Source organism: Aquarana catesbeiana, linkage group LG05 (assembly GCF_042186555.1).
Source record: "Aquarana catesbeiana isolate 2022-GZ linkage group LG05, ASM4218655v1, whole genome shotgun sequence".
Lineage (NCBI taxonomy): Eukaryota > Metazoa > Chordata > Amphibia > Anura > Ranidae > Aquarana > Aquarana catesbeiana.
This window is the reverse complement of record NC_133328.1, coordinates 84,771,178-84,785,384: the sequence shown is the minus strand read 5'-3', so window position 1 is coordinate 84,785,384 and position 14,207 is coordinate 84,771,178. Positions and strand designations below refer to the sequence as shown.

The following is a 14,207-nucleotide window of genomic DNA, read 5'->3' as shown; positions in this document are numbered from 1 at the left end:
AAAAATGTAGTTTGCTCTAACAGGAAAAATAAATCTTCCTGATAACAAAAAGCAAACAAACAACTCTCTAAACTAGTGGTCTCCAAACTGCGGTCTGGCCCCCCCCCCCCCAAAGTCTGAAGGACTATAAATTGGCCCCTTGCTTAGAAAGTATGGAGACCCCTACTCTAAACCAACGTTCCTCAATGTGTTTTCATAAAAATATCAGTACCCATTTATATTTTGTGGTTTTAGAAACCACTTGTTCCTATGGAGCCTAATTCACATTTTCACTGGTCTTACTGTAAAGCACATTTTCTGCATACAGAAGTTTAACTTCTCTTACTGCAATTGTAAAAAGTCTCTTTGCATCTTTTGTGGAAACTTTAAATAAAATAACTCTCTGCTGAATTTACTATGTACCGAGCAGCCATAACATGACCACCCACCATCACATTATGACCACCCACCTAATATTGAGTAGGTCCCCCTTTTGCTTTCGAAACAGTCCTGAGTGATTAAGGCACAGACGCCACTAGACAAAACATTACAAAGCCTCCATCAGCTTTCCTTCTTCCCATACTGCATCCTGTTGCCATCTCTTCACATGCACACAGCCATCTACATAATGTAAAAGAAAAACGTGATTCATAAGACCAAACCTTCTTCTCTTGCTTTCTGGTCAAGTTCCGAAGCTCACATGCCCATTGTAGGCACTTTTGGCTGTGAACACGGGTCAGCATGGGCACCCTGACCAGGCTATGGCTACGCAGCTCCTTGCGCAACAAACTGCAAAGCACTGTGTGTTGTGACACCTTTCTATCAGAACCAGCATTAACTTTTTCAGCAATTTGAGCCACAGCTCTTCTATCGGATCAGACTACATGGGCCAGCCTTTGCGCTTTACATGCATCAATAAGCCTTGGCCGCTCATCACCCTATTGCCATCCTTCCTTGGACAACTTTGGTTGGCACTTGTCCAAGTTGCTCAAATCTTTATGTTTGCCCATTTTTTCTGTTTTCAACACATCAATATCAGGGACAACATGTTCACTTGCTGCCTAATATATCCCACCCACATTCAGGTGCCATTGTAATGAGATAATCAATGTTATTCACTTTACCTGTCAGTGGTCATAATTTTATGGCTGATCGGTCTATAAGCCAGTTATATATTTTTACAAGGTGATCAGTGTGCATGGACACAAATAGATGTAGAAACTCCTAACGTCCAAATGCTTAGATACAATGGATGCTTTAAGCGGAGTTCCGCCGAAAAAAAAAAATTAAAAGTCAGTATCTACAAAAAGTGTAGCTGCTGACTTTTAATAATCGGACAATCACCTGTCCTGTGACATGTCCCAGAAGATTGCAGGGAGGGAGGGGGGAGAGGTGAACTTCCTTCCGGTGCCGTGGAGCCCCGGGAGGAAGTGGGAGATGGATGTTTCTAAAAAGAGGGTATCCGGGCCCCCCCCCCCCAAAAAAAAAATTACATGCCAAATGTGTGTAATAATAACCTAACTTCAAAAACATAAACAACTAGAAACGAGAACCCTGTCCAAAGAAGTTAATAGATGGCCAGAATACAAAAATTAAAGTTCCATTCCTTTCCACTTGTTTTGAAACTGCATGTGCTGTATTTTACAACTACCACAAGATGGCAGCAGTATCAATTTAAAAAAAAAAAACATTCCATTTCAAAATTTCGTTCTGCTACATTATTATTATTATTATACAGGATTTATATAGCGCCAACAGTTTGCGCAGCGCTTAACAAAATGAAGGCAGACATTACAGTTACATTACAATTTGGTACAAGAGGAATCAGAGGGACCTGCTCGCTAGATCTTACAATCTAGGAGGGAGAGTCAATTGATACAAAAGGTGATAGATGTGGGGGGTGAGCTGAAGGAGAAAGTAAAACAGTGTATTAGTTAGAAGCAGGATAAGCTTCTTTAAAGAGAAGAGTTTTCAGGGATCGTCTAAAGATGGATAGATTAGGGTACAGTCGGACAGATTGGGGTAGGGAGGTCAAATTATGGGAGAAGCTCTAGAGAAATCCTGGAGGCGAGCATGGGAGGAGGTGACAAAGGAGCTAGAGAGCAGGAGGTCTTGGGGGGACCGAAGAGAGCGGCTTTGTTGGTATTTTGAGACTAGGTTAGTGATGTAGCTGGGGGCAGAGTTGTGGACGGCTTTGTAAATTATTGTTGGCACTTTGAATTTTATTCATTGGGTGAGTGGAAGCCAGTGCAGGGATTGGCAGAGAGGGGTTAAGGACACTGTATGGTTGGTGAAGTGGATGAGTCTTACAGCAGCATTCATTGTGGACTGAAGGCGGGATAGTCTATGTAAAGGTAATCCAATGAGGAGGGAGTTGCAGACGTCGAGGCGAGAAATGACCAGGGAGTGAATTTGAAGCTTGGTGGTATCATTGGTTAAAAAGGGGCGTATTCTGGAAATGTTGCGGGGGCTAAGGCGGCATGATTTGGACAGGGATTGTATGTGGGCCTGAAAGGACAGTTCAGAGACTAGGGTTACCCCTAGCACCCTGGCATGTAGGGACGGACTGATAGTTGTGCCATTGATCTTGACAGAGAAGTCGGGGGAAGGGGCACGTCGGGAAGGAAATATTATGAGCTTGGGTTTTAGATTCAGTTTGAAGAAGTGGTGTGACATCCAGGCTGATATGTCTGTTAGTAAATCAGTGATGTGTGAGGAGACTGGTGGGGTGAGCTGAGGTGTAGAGAGATAGATTTGGGTGTCATCAGCATATAAATGGTAGTGAAAGCCATGGGAGGCTATCAGCTGACCCAGGGAGGATGTGTAGATCGAGAATAGTAGAGGTCCAAGGACAGAACCTGGGGGGACCCCAACGGTAAGAGGTGTTGGAGAGGAGGAAGTGGAGTTGTAAGTGACACTGAAGGTGCGGTGAGATAGGGAACATTCAAACCAACGAAGAGCACAGCCATGGATACCAAGCAAATTGAGTTTTTTGAGGAGGAGGGGGTGATCAACTGTATCAAAGATAGCAGAAAGGTCCAAGAGTAAGAGTATGGAATAATGACCATTGGTTTTGGCTGTTAGTAAGTTGTTTGTGAGTTTTAGGAGAGCAGTTTCTGTGCAGTGCTGTGGACGAAATCCAAACTGAGGGGGATCAAGAAGGTTATTTTCAATGAGATGGTCGCTCAGTCAGTTGTAGACTAAACATTTAAAGAATTTGGAGGCAAAAGGGAGTAAGAAGATGGGTCTTAGATTGTTAAGATTGGTGAGGTCCAGTGAGGCCTTTTTTGGTATGGGAGTGACTAGTGCATGTTTCAGAGGGTTGGGGAAGATGCCAGTAGAGAGTATATAACAAATTGGTTTGTAGGATTTGTTAAGCAATCAAGCAAACCACAAAATTATTATATACATTTAATTTTCTACACTAACTGCTCTAAATTTGAGGCTATTGATATTATAAATCACTTCTTTTAAAAAGGTTTGAACGTTAATTTAATTAAAAATCAGAACATTCATTTAAAATGAGGACCTGCTGAAATCACTAAAAATGTACTTAGTTTTCTTAGCATAGAAGCTAATATGCAGACTTGAAACATCCATACCTGTACTACAAAAACAACCTTTACACAGCTAAGTACTGACATCATGAATTGCATTAGGAGACCAGAGCCTCACCCGGCTCCCTTCATCACAGCAGTGGCGTGCTTAAAGTGTTACTAAACCCACAACAGTAAAATCAGTCTGTATATGCAGTAAAGATTGCTCATTATACTCACTGTAGAACCTAAGTGGTTAATCCTCTGCACTGTGTAAAAAATGCAGTTTGATCCTGTATTCTCTGATCCTCCCCTTCTTCCAATGTCCTCAATCCATCTCCTGATAGAACAAAGGCTAGGGGACAAGCTGCACATGCTCAGTTGTGTATTGCTGGAGAGTTTTTTTTTTTTCTTGAGAGAGTGCATGTGATCAGCAAAAGGCCAACCAGCACTCCAGACAGAGGGTCAGGGGTAGACATGTGCAATTTGTTTCCTTCACAAATTCATTTTTCAACAAAATTCGACAAATTTGTTAATTCGTAAATATACTAATTAATGAAAACCAGTTTAACAAATTTTTCCGAAAGCGAAAATTTGAAAGAACGAAAATCTGAAATTCGAAAATCTGAAAATTAGAAAATCACAATATTGGAAAATTCCGAAACGTGAAAATTCGAACATTCGAAGATCAGAACGAAAATCCAAAAATTAAAAAGAACGAAAATCCAAAAATGTGAAAACCCGAAAATTCAAAAATCTGAAATAATACCATACTAACGAATAATAACTATTACTAACTATTAAATTATAGGTATTGGAATTTCCTTTCAAATTTGTCTGTTAGTGGATGTAACAATTTTTTTCAAAGTTACGAATTATCCGAAATAACTAATGCCACATCTAAACGAATGGAACGTAACAAATTAATAATAACAAATAATAATAATAATAACGCTTTATTATTATTATTATTATTTATTATTATTTTGTTACTTTCCATTCGCTTAAATGCGGCATTCGGGTATATCATAACTTCCGATAAATTCGTATTCATTAGGTTCAGTAACAGCCAAATTTTCGGATTTTCAGATTTTTGTATTGTTTTTCTTATATTCGGATTTTCATTCTTTCGAATTTCCGTTCTCATTTTCGGATTTTCAAATTTTCAGATTTTCAAATTTCTGAATTTCTGAATTTTCGAATTTCAAAAAGAAAATTTTTACGAAGTTACGAATTTATTTGAAATAACGAATTTCGATCATAATGAATGACCTGAAAAACGGAAAAAAAAACGAATGAAGCAAAAACAAACACATTTTTCGGCAGTGCACATGTCTAGTCAGGGGTCCTGCAGTCTTATAGGACAATCAAAGGGGAATGAAAACTTCTACAAGCTTTAACCAGACACTGATAGAAGTCACAATAGAACTGCTGATGAGAAAAGGTATTTAGCAGTTTATATTTACTAAAATAATTGCATCCCCATGTTCTGTGGGAGACCAGATATAGTGAATGCAGGGTCCTGGGTTTAGTAACACTTTAAGAGTGCTCAATTGGTCATGCATAGGATCAAAGATTCAGAGTTGTCCAACTGAATCTCGAAAGTCCTAGGTAAAAAATTTTATTTTTACAAAAGAGGTTGTATAGTTTTTCCCCACGCTCATAGCAGCAATATTTTATACACTGATACATCTTAAAGAGGCTGTAAACCTCCAAAAAAAAAAAAAAACATGAAAAACAAAGGAATAATGAGCTAGTATGCACCGCATCCTGGTCTTGTCAGAGTTTTTTTGGAAAAGGAAGAATTAAAAAAAATAAATACATTTCATCTTTTTCTTTAACATATTGTCACCAGTGCAGTACAGAGCTACTGACTGGTGACAGTACAAAAAAAAAAAAATTATACACTGTGACTAGAGCAATATAATGTTACCATAGTAACAATGTACTACATTATGTTTGCATATAACAATGCTATTTGGGTTACATTACATAAGCAAGCATTTTACTAAATTAAACTGATTCATTCAGTCTGTTGTGTTTTGATTAGCTGTGATTGGCCCTGTCTGCACCGTGTGATCATACTGACCAATCACAGCTAGCAATACACTTGTATTCAATAAATGGCACGAAAGGAAGTCATCTATTGTTAACAACTGTCATGTGACCTGCTGTGATACGTCACGGCATTTACATAGTACCAGCAGCGAGCTGGTACTCAGGTCGTGGCTGCACGGCGTCGTGACCGGCAAATCCTGAAAGGGCGTCATATGACAGGATAACTGCACCACCGCTCGGCCGTCAATTTGCTGTTGGCAGGGCAGGAACACGTTAAAAGAGAAGTATGGGTTTAAAAAAAGAGAAAAAAAAACCTTATACTCACATAGGTGGATGCAGCATCGATCGGAAGCTGCATCTGTTCCCCGCCGGCTCTACACTGAGAACTGAGTGATCAAGGACTGCTGATCACTCAGTTCTCCCCTTCACTTTGAGAAAAGAGCAGTGACTCAGTCACAGCTCTCTGCTTTGCCCCTCCAGCGCTCACTGGAGCACTGGGCTGGGGAGGGAGCTGGCTCAGTCTCCCAGCGGCACAGCTGAGAGGCTGAACGAGCTGCTGGCCAAGGGACCTGGGTGGATCCTGACTGTAGTAATGTCAGCCAAAAGATAAAGCCCACTGACAGCTTAAAACAGGTCACAGGAATGCAGAATGAACTACACTCCTGTGATCCATAGGAGTATAGCCAAAAAAGCTTTGGCCATACTTCTCCTTTAAAACTTTACATTGATGTCATTTGGACTGTGAACATGGCATTTTTAAACACTTGATGTATTATATAAATGAAAAAAGACCAAACATTTTGAAAAAAATCATATTTTCTACTTTCTGCTAAAAAAAAAAAAAAAACATATCAAAATTTCTCAATATAATTAGGCCAGATGTATTCTGCTCAATGTCGTAAGTGCTGGCAGTGATCGGAGCTGATACTGTTAATGCTGCGTTTTTGGGGACACTATACTAAAAGGGACACTACCATAGTTCTAATCAAGACCAGGATAGGGACCCCAACAGACACTATGCTAGTAATGGCGGTGATTAGCGACTTATAGAGTGACTGTGATAGTGTGACAGGCAATCAGGGACTGACGCTCACTGACACTGACTGACGCTAACTGGCTCTAACTGACATCATCTAACATCTCTAGTGACACTAATACAGTGATCAGTGATAATACTGTATACTGTCACTGTACTAATGGCACTGGCTGGGTGTAAGGGGTGATCAGGAGGGCAATCAAAGGGTGATCAAAGGGGTAGCTGTGTGCCTAACAAGTGCACGTGTGCTGATTTCACTCACTTACACCCTGGCTGCCTTTCCTTCCTGATTTCAGCTCTGGATGGTAAGTGAAATCAGAGAGAAAAAAACAGCCAGATCTGGATTATGTTTACCAACACATTATGATCTATGCTGTGATTGGCCACAGCAATTAGCAGGTCCACAGCCAAAATCATTGGCTGTGAGCCTGCTGCCGAACCTGTGCTGTGTCCACAGCATGAGAGGCAGGGGGCGCATGCACATGCCTGTAAACCAGGGAACAACAAAGCCATCGGCCAGCAGTAATCATAAAACTGCAGGTCGGCAAGTGGTAAAGTGGTTGTAAACTTCTGAAATGAAAAATCAACCAAGCATATTCTTTTACAGTGTATGCTTGCCCCGCCCCCCTCCAGCACACAGAAGGTGACTGACAGCCTCAGCTGTGCATTTTCCCTATGACAGTTTGTAGAGGGGTGGGTGTCCATTCCCTTCACTCAGGTTTCAGATTACACTCAGCTTTGTGCTCTGTGTTGTTTGTGTGTGACATCAGATCCCCACCCCCTGCCTTCTGGAGCTCAGAGGTACTATGTAAAACGTGTGCTTTAGGAGTCTGCAGAGATGAGAGACTGCAAATAAACAAGTACATCTTATGTAGGATGATTTGTTTCATCTGTGTGTATCACCTGAGGCTAGTCACTTCCGTATGTATATGTAAGGCTTTACAGCCACTTTAAGCTTCACATTGCCATAGCAGCCCCCCCATGGGTAAGACACAATGGGTGGAATTATCAGATTCTATCATTAATTTGTAAAGCTTAACTGAACACGCTAAAGATAGAAGCCAATTGGTTGTCATGCACAGCTGCTCCAGTTTTATTAAATTCCCCTCATTGCTTATTTTGCATGTGGGGTGGTTATTATGTGTTTCTGGTAGAGTCTCTCTCCATTTGCTCCTTTGCACTATGTGGATTCATACATACATACATTTAGCCCTGGTGCATGAGATCCCGGTGCTTAGCTGACAGTTGAAGACAAAGGTGCTGGGCTGTGGCTGGATGGTGCACTGAGTGCTACTAACATTTAGGGTTGTATGCTCCTGGGGACGAACTCTAGCAGCCTGTTTCCTGGGCATTCATCCCTGGGAGCATACTGTTCTAAACGTTCGTGCCAGGAGTGTTTTTGGTGTGAGTAGATGGAACCTGCTTTGTTCTAACCCTTGCGCTCATGTGCATTCGGTTTAATCTCTTTTTGCTTTTTTTGCTTTTTGGATAATCAGAATCCGCATCTCCAAACATTCTGACAACCCATCTAATACTTGGCTCACACCTACAGGTACAACCAAGTGTGTGCACGTCTGTGTGAATTCATTTTTAATAGGCTGCCCTAAGCACGTAAAAGAAGTCTCAGATTAAAAAAAAAAAAAAACAATAGCACCACCCAAGCTTAATGGCAGCATGTTTTTGTGCTTCTAAGGAAAGCGTGCGACTTTGTTCCCAACATGCAGTATTGTGCCTGAGATGTGGGCATCATGTTGGGCAGTAACATAGGGTGCGATTTCATAAAACTGGTGCTCTCAGAGTCTGGTGCAACCGTGCATAGTAACCAATCAGCTTGTAACTTTAGCTTGCTCTGCCCCTCCAGCGCTCACTGGAGTGCTGGGCTGTGCCGGGGGCGGGAGCGGCTGGCTCATGCTCTCAGTGGCATGCATACATTTGTATAACCAGCTTTTTATAAATTGGTGAACCACTACCCATCTTTACTTCTGAGACACTCAATAACCAGTCACGTTACTGACTGGTTGCCAAATAACCTAATTAAACGTTCTTCCATCTCTTCCTTGTTAGTACCACTTAGGGCTCATGCACACTGCAGCTCAAAAAAAAGGCTGCTTTTTTCATGCGTTTGAGCTTTTATTTCTGCCTATAAAAGCTTGAAGAAGCTTGTTCTTTTTTGTGCTCTTCTTCGTATTTTTATTGAGCTCTTTCGAGCTTTTTTGAGCATGGGCGTTTTTTTTCACAAATCTTCCTAGATAGTATTTTCTTAACCACTGTATAAACAAAACAAATAGCTGGAACAAACAGTCTTGTGGGTTTTCACACGTTTTTTGAGCTTTTTTGAGCTCTTTTGGGTACTAGCTCCTCTAAAAAAATGCGAGTTTGGTGGTGGTGGTGGGGGGGGGGGTTCTGCCAGTATAAGCATATGGTTAAAACACCTGAAAAAGCCATAGTGTGCATGGACACATTGGCTAACATGGAGGGGAGTTTCTAGGCAGAAAAAATAAGAGCTCAACAGCCTGTAGGAGCCGCTTATTGGAGCTGCAGTGTGCATGAGCCCTTGCTTTGCCAGCTTTTAGTTGCCCTGTACCAGTTTTTTTGAGACAACAATTAAGAAATTACCTTTTGTTTTCCTTTAAGCGGAACTTCACTCATTTTTTCATTTTTCCATCTATTAAATCTTCTGCCCTTGTTGTTTTAACTTTGGATAGTAAAACATTTTTTCTGCCAGTAAATACCTTATACAGCCCACTTACTGTTTCTTGTCTGGTCATTAGCCTAGGCTTATGACATCATGCACAGCTCTCTCTCACTCTTGTGAGAGTTTGCCAGGAAGGGAGGGGGGTGAGTCATAAGAGGGCCAATGAGAGCTGCAGAGCTGGAGGTGTGTGTCTGTGTAAATCTGGGAAGTGAACAGGCAGCAGCTTCAGCTGCCCACAGTTAAAATGGTTGTAGCCAGACTCAGTGGAGGGAGATTTCTGCAGCATATTTGGCAAGTACAGAATCACAGTATATATAAAATAATATGCAAAGTGGTTGGAGGAAAGCTTCAGAATGGCAAAGATGTTTTTATTACAAATTGTGAGCAGACTGCAGTTCCTCTTTAAAATGGTACATTTTCTCAGTTTAAAAGAGAAGCATTGCTAAAGCTATTTTGATTATACTTCTCCTGTGGGTCACAGGTGTACATTTAGTTCTGCACTCCTGTGACCCACTTTCAGCTGACAGCGGGCTGACAGTCACAATACTTTTCTCAGAGGGGAGGGGAGAACTGAGTGATCAGTGGTGCTTGATCGCTCAGTTCTCAATGCAGAGCCGTTGGAGAACATATGCAGCATCAGATTGATGCTGCATCCACCTAGGTGTGTATAAATCTTTGTTTTCTGTTAAAGTCCATCTTTCTCTTTTAAACATTTGATATGTTTTCTATTTTCTATTGTAAATAAAATATGGGTTTATGAGATTTGCAAATTATTGCATTCTGTTTTTACATTTAAACAGCATTCCAACATTTTGGAATTGGGGTTGTACATAGAAACTTCGGCAATTACATTTCAGGAGCTAAATTTTATACAGTATTATAGAAAACTGCATTCTCCTGAAATGTAAACAAAAAGACCTCTATGGAAACTCATATATAACCAATGACTGATCACCAGTATAGCCGGTAGGGTCCCAATGGCTGATCCATTTTACTGACTTACCACACTTTTTTGGTCTATTTTTTAAACATTTTGCAGTGTAAATATTGGTGACTTTCGAACAAATGATACATTTTTTTTTTTATATATAAATAGACCACTTAGGCCCCATTTGCACCTCAACGTTTTGTAGCTTGAAGCTCAAAGCTCCAAAATGCTGGAGGAGAAAAAAATCAATTGAAGCCAAATGCCTGAAGCTCAAAAAAGTTCTGGAGTTTTTTCTGTAGCTCAAATCGGGCAGATTTAAGCGTTTTTAGCATGTTTTTGTTCCCATAGGAATGAATGGAAATGAGCTATTCGCGGTTTTTTTTTTTTTTTGTGCGCATTTGAACGTTTTTTTTTTTTCACTAAACTCTGTATAGAGCTGAATATTTTGTCAAAGCTTTGCTTCGTCATGTCAGCTCCACCCTTGATGACTGGTGGTCTGATAACTGATGAAGGAATAATAAAGACTCAGTAGAAGTGGTACAAAAAGTAAATGAATGAAGCCAAAGCAGGGAGATCCTTGCACTGCAGATCCTCGGGTGCAACTTCCACTCCACCAAAGAGAACAGTGAGCAGTACAGGAGTGACATCACGAAATCTCATTCCAAATGACATGAGGTTAGTACAGTTGGAATCAGTGGTGCCTCCTTCAAGACAAAAGATCAGTTTTTCAAAGTACTGATAAAGCACAATAGAAAAACTTGAGAGATAGCTGTTATGAAAACTACTTGCATAACAAACCTTCTGGCAGGGAAGCAAAATATCCCAGCTGTTTTTCTGACAGTCTAAAAGCTATTACAGGTACTCAGTGTTACACAGGAGAAAATTAAAGAGCTCTCTGGCTGCTATTCAAAGACGTGTTCACAATGCTACACGGGGTTGTCTATTGATTGTTGGTAAATGCATTAAAAGCTTTCTATCTTGGTGGCAGTGTAGGGGAATACGTGCAAAACACCACTATCTTCACAAGCAGAAAGTAGAACAAAATGATGTATCAAAAGAATAATTCTCTATTGAAAAATGAAAAAAAAAATGTTGGCATCTGTTTTGCATTGTGGCAGTAAGTTTTGACAATTACAGTGTATGTAAAGTCAAAATGTTTATGTATGGTTTTATATAGAGTAGGGCATTTCTTGACCTTTTTAACATGGAGAAATCCTTTAAATAGCGTTCTGATCTCAGGGAACCCCTTGCTAATATTTAATATATCTTTAGCTCCCAACATAAGACAAAAAAAAAAAAAAAGAATCTTGTGTGGCTGAGATCTTTTCTTTCTTGTCTTATGTTGTAATCTTCAGCTTTACTGATGTGGCTCCTTTCATCATTGTTCACATTAAATAGAAAGATATATCTACAGCTCTCTTTACTGTCCATTATTCGTGTGATGTTCAGTGGGAAGAATGTTCCCTACATTTGAGGTCCCTGAGAACAATTTCCTTCCTAATAGATGGCTTAAAAGATCATTTGTATTAGTGGTCATTTATTTGAGAAGCAGAAATTGTTCATTGTTCGAGGATCTCTTAACTAACTCTGGAGGAACCCTAGTTGAGAAACACTGGAGTAAAAAAAAGGTTAGAATTACTATCAATTTTTTTTTTTTTTTTTGCTGTTCGCTCTCTCATTTTGTTCAACTGTATTCTTACCGAAAGTGACAGGAAATCAAAAATTGTAGAGCTGCCACTGGAACAGAAGGTATAGGGGAACTCTTATGCCGCGTACACACGGTCGGACTTTTCGTCTACAAAAGTCCAACGGACGCTGACGGACTAAAGCTGGCTGGTAATCCGATCGTGTGTGGGCTTCTCCGGACTTTCAACTGACTTTTTTAGCCTCAAATCCGACGGACTTTAGATTTGAAACATGCTTCAAATCTTTACGTCGTAAGTACGACGGACCCCGAAATCCGCTCGTCTGTGTGCTAGTCCGACGGACAAAAACCCATGCTAGGGCAGCTATTGGCTACTGACTATGAACTTCCTTATTTTAGTCCGTTGTACGTCATCACGTACGAATCCGTCGGACTTTTGTGTGGTCGTGTGTAGGCAAGTCCGTTCGTTAGAAAGTCTGCCGCAAGTCCGCCGAAAGTCCGCCGGAAGTCTGTCGGACAGGCTGTCGGACTTTTGTAGCTGAAAAGTCCGACCGTGTGTACGCGGCATTAGGGCTCATGCACACAGAAAGTTTTTATGGCTGCTTTTACCAGTGCCAGACGTTTGTTTTTTTTGCAGCTTAAAAAACGCCTCTCTATGTTATTCTATGTGTCCATGCACACACAGGCTTTTAGGAGCGGTAAGTGGCATAGGCATTTTCAAGCTGCAAAAAAACTCAGGGGCAGCGTGTTCTGAAGACCAGCATTACAGCGGTAAAAATGTCTGACACTGCTAAACATGGCTAGCACAGATTAACGCTGTATACAGCATTAAGCCACATCAAGCATTTTAATTTTTTTTACATGTAAAAATGAATGGTTCCCTATAAGAGCCGTCTTAACTGATCCGACTCTCAGCCCATTGATTTGAATGGAAGTCACATCCAAGTATGATCATGATGATCCGATTTGTGGCATGCGACTTGTGCTCTGAGGGTCTTGAAGGGGAACCTCATGTCAAAATGAAAAAAAAAAAAAAGACCAGACCCTTATCAGAGCATGCAGCCCGGCAGATCAAAAAAAAGGAGGGGGACAAGCAAGCGCCCCCCTCCTGGACCATACCAGACCACATGCCCTCAACATGGGGGAGTGGGTGCTTTGGAGCGGGGGGCTCTGCGCTCCCCACCCCAAAGCACCTTGTCCCAATGTTGATGGGGACAAGGGCCTCTTCCCAACAACCCTGGCAGTTGATTGTGGGGGTCTGTGGGCAGGGGGCTTATCGGAATCTGGATCTCGCCCCCCCCCCATGTTATTGAGTGTGGGGTACATTGTACACCTACCCATTCACCCCAAAAAAAGGCAGAGTAGTGAAAATAAAAACAAGATACAGTTTTGACAAGTCCTTTATTAAAAATCTTCAACGTGTCTTCTTCCTATAACCTTCTCCCTCCGGTCTTCTTCCTCCGGTCTTCTCCCTCCAGTGATGTGTTCTTCCTCCGGCCTTCCCCCTCAGATGCTTTCCTCTCCGCCGCTGCTGTCTTCTGCGCTGCCGACCTGGTCCTCCCCCAACACTGGCTCCAGTCATTGTGCCAGGTCTGTTTTCTACTGGTTCTTATAATAGCCATGGGGCATGGCCATCCAGTAACATCACCAAGACACACCGCCCCTTGTGACATCACGTGCCCTTTTTTTTTTTTTTTGGCATGGTGTTTCCCCTCACAATCCATATCAGACGCAAGATCCTTACCAGACTCAAAGGGCCTGGTATAAATCTGAGGGGGGACCCCAAGCTGTTTTTTTTTTTAACTTTGGCGTGGGGTTCCCCTTCAAGATTCTCAGAGCACAAGTCGCATGCCACAAGTCGGATAATTAGGATCCGACTTGGATGCGACTTCCATTCAAATTAATGGGCTGAAAGTCGGATTAGTTAAGACGGCTCTCATAAGGAACCACTGATTTTTACATGTCATGCAATGTAAAGAGTGGAAAATAGAAGAGGCAGAGACACGCTGCTAAACGCTAACATGGCTAAACACGCATTAACACCAATGCAAAAAGTCACTAAAAGCGCATTTTTACAGCCTCTTTTTCCTGGTGTTGATAGTGGCTCTGCAGTTCATTTTTTCTGATTCTCTGTATGCATAAGGACTTACAATGGGGACGCCTATACTGTTGAGATTTTCTCATACCTGCTTTTGGGTCTCTTTGACAGAAGAAGCAAAAGGAAATCACCCTAGAGAGAGACACCAACTTCAAACAAAAACCTGACAGGGGGTCTTAATTTTTCCCTGCTCTATCCAAAAATTTATAGAAAGTTTTCCCTTTACGTACAC

General features: G+C 41.3%; 1 protein-coding gene across 2 annotated transcripts in view; it reads right to left on the bottom strand.

Moving 5' to 3' along the window:
* Nucleotides 1–14,207, bottom strand: part of PTPRN2 (protein tyrosine phosphatase receptor type N2) — a 1,455,485-nt gene that overhangs the window by 1,141,708 nt on the left and 299,570 nt on the right. The window lies entirely within an intron of this gene.